Here is a 6,000-nt window from a genome sequence, read left to right on the forward strand (position 1 = left end):
ATTATAGTGACTTACAATACAAAAAATGTATTTCCTACTTTGTATAAAAATGTTTTAAAATAAAGCAGAAAATTTAATTTTTTGGCAGTAATAAATTTTATTATAATCTTTAATAAAAATTAAATGCAGAAAATTATGTTATATTATTTCTATGGCAAAAATTTTGTTGAACACATATTCATTCAATATTTTTGCTCCTTGAATGATATTTTCTTTTGAAAATATAATAAAATTATTAAGACATATTAAAAATATTTTGTATTGTGTGAGTTTGGGTTCAATGATTTTAATTTATTGTAATTTTGATCGATCATCTCAAATTGGGTTTTTATTGCTTTCCCTAATCTCATGAATGTATATCGATTTGAATAGTTAAAAATCGAGCTTGGTTGTAACTTATACGATATTAAGCTCATTCTACAATAAGGTTATATACACATTTTATCAAGAGTATTAGAATATGTATTAAAAAAATACAATCCTGGAACATTTTTATAAAAGGGTTAAGTTACTTTGTACCCTTCCAGAGCTTCTATATCCATTCTACGTTCACGAGATTAAGGTCTTTGACTTTTTAGTGCAGTGCTTTTATATATGACACTACAATAAGATGTATAAAAGCAGGTCAAATACTAGATAGTGTATCAAGGACCATATTCACGGTTAAAGTAAAGTTTTACAATAAAAACCGAAAGTTACATATGGAAATATATTTCTCCACATTTAAATATATGTTGTTTAATATTTAGCTACTCTCTGTGTTTGCCATTTATTTTAAATTATTTTTACAAGAGGGTGCAAGTTTTAATAATTCTATATATTTAATTTGTTGCACTTTTATATGTAAAAAAAAATTAAGTAAGTTACAGCAATTTAATTTATAAATATATTTTTTAAATAAAAAATCTTATGTACATAGTTTTAAAATTACTCATAAAATGAACATATTTTTAATCATAAATATATATATATATATATTTAAAAGATTGTGTTTTTATTAAAAAAAATACATACAATATGTTCTAACAAGTTGCGCTGTAACTTTCAAGATCACTTGTAAATGTAAAAATAGTAAATAACAACTCGTTTAGGCAAAAAGCTTAACTAACATGAGGAGAGTATCTAATAATATAATTGCGTAACTAAACATGAATTCCTTCCTGAGAGAAAAACTATCCTTTTGTCCAAAAAATATTAAATAAACAATGCATCTTATTAGCGTAAAAACCACCATTGTGATAAACCCTTTTGCATTAGTTGAATTAGTTCATCTTGTAAATTTTACTTATTCAGCGCTGAACAAATTTAGTTGGTCGAATATGCAAGCGATGCAATTGACCAACCGATTTCTGATTTTTTATGAGTCTTGAATCAAGAATATAAAAGGTTTGGCACTTTGTCATTCGCAGACTATCTTGCAATTTAAGACAAGAGTGTCAGAGACAAAATTATTATAGAACCATGTTTAATTTTAACCGTTTAAAAAACACATCAAGATGCCCTTCTTTAAACAATTTTACAACAGTTTATATGAAATTGTGTATCTATAAAACGCTGTAAAAGTTTTAAATATACTGTTGAAATCTATTCAGCAGGTCCCCAGGTAGTACAGCGATATAAAGTTTATATCGATGCTTAAAATACCTACGTAATTACCGTTTCTTAGAAAATATCTAAGGAAAAGTAAAGCTTACTGATCAAATAAATATTAAGACGAAATATGACTTATGTATACGAATTTGGTAATTACATTAAACGTTAAAATTTTTCGTAAATATTCAACAAGCAGTTATACGTTTCTTTCAATGTCTGTTTCTGTTAAAATTATATTGATAATAATATTTATAAATGTATGTACATATGTGTTTAACAGTTAAATTAGATTATATTATACATGTGTATATATGTATATTTATCGTCAAAGTCTGACGTATAATACCCGAGGATCTGTGTATGACATGATATTAATATCACCTGACTTAAAATCAATAAAACAGGTATATAATAAAGATGCATAAAAATGTCGCGAATCTCGACTATAGGACAAAAAAGATTTAATTTCGTGCGTGTTTGCAAGGTATTTTTATTATTAGATATTTGATATATTTGTACCATTTTTTATTATTTAATAATGGAACCATATGTCTTGAAAGCGTTTTAAATAAAAAATTATTATATAAATCAGCAAAATCACATTAAGTTAATCAGTTCTATTCAGCACATAATGTGTAATATATTGCACGATACGGAAATGGAGATGACTTTTTATTATGTTCCTAACTCGTAAATATTTTAGTTTATGCCTCTACGGTCTAAAACGATATTAACTTCAACTTTTTGGGTTATGGTATAGAAAACATTTTTGCGCCATTTGCCCGTTGAAGCACTATTTGATGTTGTAATATGAAAAAAAAAGAATCTTTGATTTATTTTTGTCGATAATAGAAACGTATGTATAATATTATATATAAAATGCTGCATTTTTAAGAACACTTTTTAAGTCAAAATACTACAAAAAACTCACCTGACAAGATTAATTGCTTTATTCAATATAAAGCGCTTGAATACGCCCAATACGTTTTGTGTACATTCATAAAATACAAATCTTCAAAAAGCTTTTTTATATAATATAAAAAAAAAATAATATAAGATCGTTTATTATTTACGATAACTAACAAAAAGATTCTGTTGAAATGGATAATGAATGAAAATAATGCTATAAATTATATACAAACATAGATAACGTTGAACAGACGAGAGCTAAAATTTGTTTTTCGTGAATTTCTAAGATATTTATTTATAAATTTGCTATTTTTTGTTAAAATTTACCCCATCAATATTTAATTTAAAAAACGAATTATTTCATAGAATTTAAATTCGAATTAGATGTAAATAATATATTTTTATAAGCACACATATGCGAAGTTGAAAGCTCTTTTGTGAACTTAAAAGGCGTACATTCAATCGAATGATTTTTTTATCGCAGTATTAAAAGCAAGTTAATATTGTCATTTTAAAGTTAAATAATAAAGATATCTAGTTACGATTTTTCGTCCATCACAATCATTATTATTTTTATCGAATAAACTGACGATCCAATTATAAAGTTTTAGCTGGTTAATCACGTTTAATATTTTAATTGGCGTTGCATTTTTTGTATTGTTTTTATTAGCGGAATGTCGGTTTAAACAGTGAAAAATAATTTTGATTACAAATTTAACGCTTTGGTAAATTTTTAGTATGATAGGTTATATATTTTATTAAAGAAAGTTTGAGGACAATTTAAATGAGCAATATACAATATAATTGTTCCATAAAACGTTTTCTGCAATTATGAAGAAAAACTTCGAAGATTTACTTACATAAACTATTATTGTTATGAAAAAAAGTATTTATTTAAATGCATATATCCCTGTAAAATAGCACCCAATTTATTTATATTTGATTATCTATTTTCATTGTTAAGATTACATATTATAAATATATTGAATAAATAAAAATGTTTATATTACAATTAAAGTATTAAATCTCGATAAACTATACAATGACTAGACAAAGTATGCAGTAACTATGAGTTAAGGCTTACAATTCATGTATACTTTCTCTAGATAATGTATGCTTTAACTAGTGAGTGTGTGAACTTCCGACGTGAGCTAGTTACATCGTCAACGAACAATATAATCGCGAGTGTCTAATGTAGAGCCGATAATAAAATAATAATATAATATGTATAATTTAGGTGCAAATGAGCGTTGGACAAAACAGTGAACAGCACATGAATAACTCTCTTCAAATTTATTAATGATAAAAATAAAGATCTATATTAAAAAGCTGATAAATGAACCATTGTTTGTTTTTATTACGTAAGATTAAATCAAAGTTTTTCTATGTCATTTAAATAAATACAGTCATTATTTAATTAGTTTTTACAACTAATGATATAAATCTCATGAGTATAACCAATTGAAAAATCGACAACAGACAAATCTTTTAAAGCTCTGATGATTATTTAAAAATTATTTTTTTACCATGTGAAAAATAGTTAAAAAATAAATTTAGTAACTTAGAAATAAATTTAATATTTAAAGCTTTAAAATCTTTCAAATATATATATTTATAAATCAAATAAGTAATTTAATTCAGCGATTGTACAATAAAAATTTATATGCTATTGTATATTTGAAAAATATATTTATTTACAAATAAAATAATTCAAAACTAGAAACAATTCAAGTTTTTTTATAGTATTTTGATCTTAAATAATATTTTTAATAAAATAAATGTTTAACTAACTTGAAATTAATTATAGATTTGATTCAATAAGTTTATGATAAAAAAATAGTCATTTGTTTTTAAGAACATTGGTTTTTTTAACATCGATTTAAAAAAACAGTTTAATTTCTAGGTAAAAGTGAATTTAATTCTCATAAATTACATACAATTTATGTTTTTTAAAAGATAAAGATAATATAGGAATTTATTTTAATGAGCTGATAGTGACGTTAATTTGCGATCAATTTATTAATGTAAATTTATAATAAATAGTAAGTTGAAAATCTTTTTTATTAGAAGAGGTTAAGATCAGTTTAAAGTATATTTTTTAAATCCATTTTAATATAGGTGGTATTTCTAATTTTATATTGTGACATTTTTTAATATTTTTTATTACAAATAATTATAGTCCTACATATTATTTTATAATGTTATCGCAAATTATTATTTACATAATTGTGAGAAAATTTCAAACGATAATATACGGAAAAATTAAATTAATGATTCAATATAAAAGTAGATATTAAATATAGTTATTAATTTTGAGCACGTAGAACAAAATAATTGTTTATTTAACAATCAGTATTTAATTTATAACAATACAATAAAGCTTGTATGTTGTATATTATTTAGATATAATTTATTTATTTATTAAAGGCACCGCTTATTTTTGGGTATTTAAATATAGATAAAAATATATAAAAAAATAATTACATGTGAGATAATATTTGCCAATATTTTATAATTTATTTTAATATTTTAAATGGAAAATCTAAAATATTTTTGAAACACTTAAAAAGATACTTTAAAAGTATTTTTACGTGCAAATTAAAAGAAAAAACAAACAATATTTACCTTGAAAGCTTAAGGAAATTCGCACGTATTTAATTTCGCGTACTTTTAAACACTGTCGTTGCATAGAGGGGAAAAGTTCTTGATTAACTCGCGATTAGCGAAAAAAACGATTCCTTTTTTTATGTTAAAAGGAACATACAGTTCTTTATTATAGTTTATGGTGACTAAATAATAGTCCTTTGGTCGGAAAATTTGCGACTTTCCCGACGAGTGCGCGCGAAGGCGTGCGTGCCGTGATAAAGTCTGAGCGCGACTGGCGAACGCCACAGTAGCACACAATGGGATCATACTTTACAGATGGAATTTTATAAACACTGTACTAAATGATCTATTAAGAAATATTAATTAAAAAAAATAAGAGTATTTTCAACAAAGGTCATTTCAAATATATTTTTTATATAAAAAATATATATATTTATATGGAAAATTAATTGTTGTCATCTTTAGGGGTTGGTACTTTTCAGACTTGTCAGCCGACATAAATTTTGGAAAACCTGTCTAAAATTATTACGTAAATTTTCTCAATTTATACACGAAATCTTCATTTGGTTTATTATTGTACAACTTTGTTTTAGATACAACCACATAAAAATTAAATATATTAAAAAATCTAATGTCAAATGCTTTAAGCAATTACCTTATGTATAATAAAATATGCGTTATGTTTAGAATCTAAGATGTCACTTTTACTTAAATATAAAAAAGAATATAAAAAAATATTATGCATTTTTAATAATAAATTATCTTTTTAGTGTTTATTATTAATAGATAATATATTACATCAAACGTATTTTATTTAATACAAAAGTATTTTTTTTATATATGGATTCAAACAAACTTTTTGATAAAAGTTGTAGTACAAATATAATTAAA

General features: G+C 23.6%; 1 protein-coding gene across 1 annotated transcript in view; it reads right to left on the minus strand.

The window, feature by feature from the left end:
- Positions 1–5,382, minus strand: part of LOC148227546 (orexin/Hypocretin receptor type 1-like) — a 155,868-nt gene extending 150,486 nt beyond the window's left edge. Inside the window, exon 1 of the mRNA XM_088201612.1 lies at positions 5,128–5,382. The gene's annotated coding sequence lies outside the window, so the exon portion shown is untranslated. The remainder of the gene's footprint in view (positions 1–5,127) is intronic.
- Positions 5,383–6,000: the final 618 nt, after the last annotated feature.

This window comes from Plectrocnemia conspersa, unplaced genomic scaffold, assembly GCF_051122295.1.
Source record: "Plectrocnemia conspersa isolate PC_06_02 unplaced genomic scaffold, ASM5112229v1 ptg000013l, whole genome shotgun sequence".
In the NCBI taxonomy this organism is placed as follows: Eukaryota; Metazoa; Arthropoda; class Insecta; order Trichoptera; family Polycentropodidae; genus Plectrocnemia; species Plectrocnemia conspersa.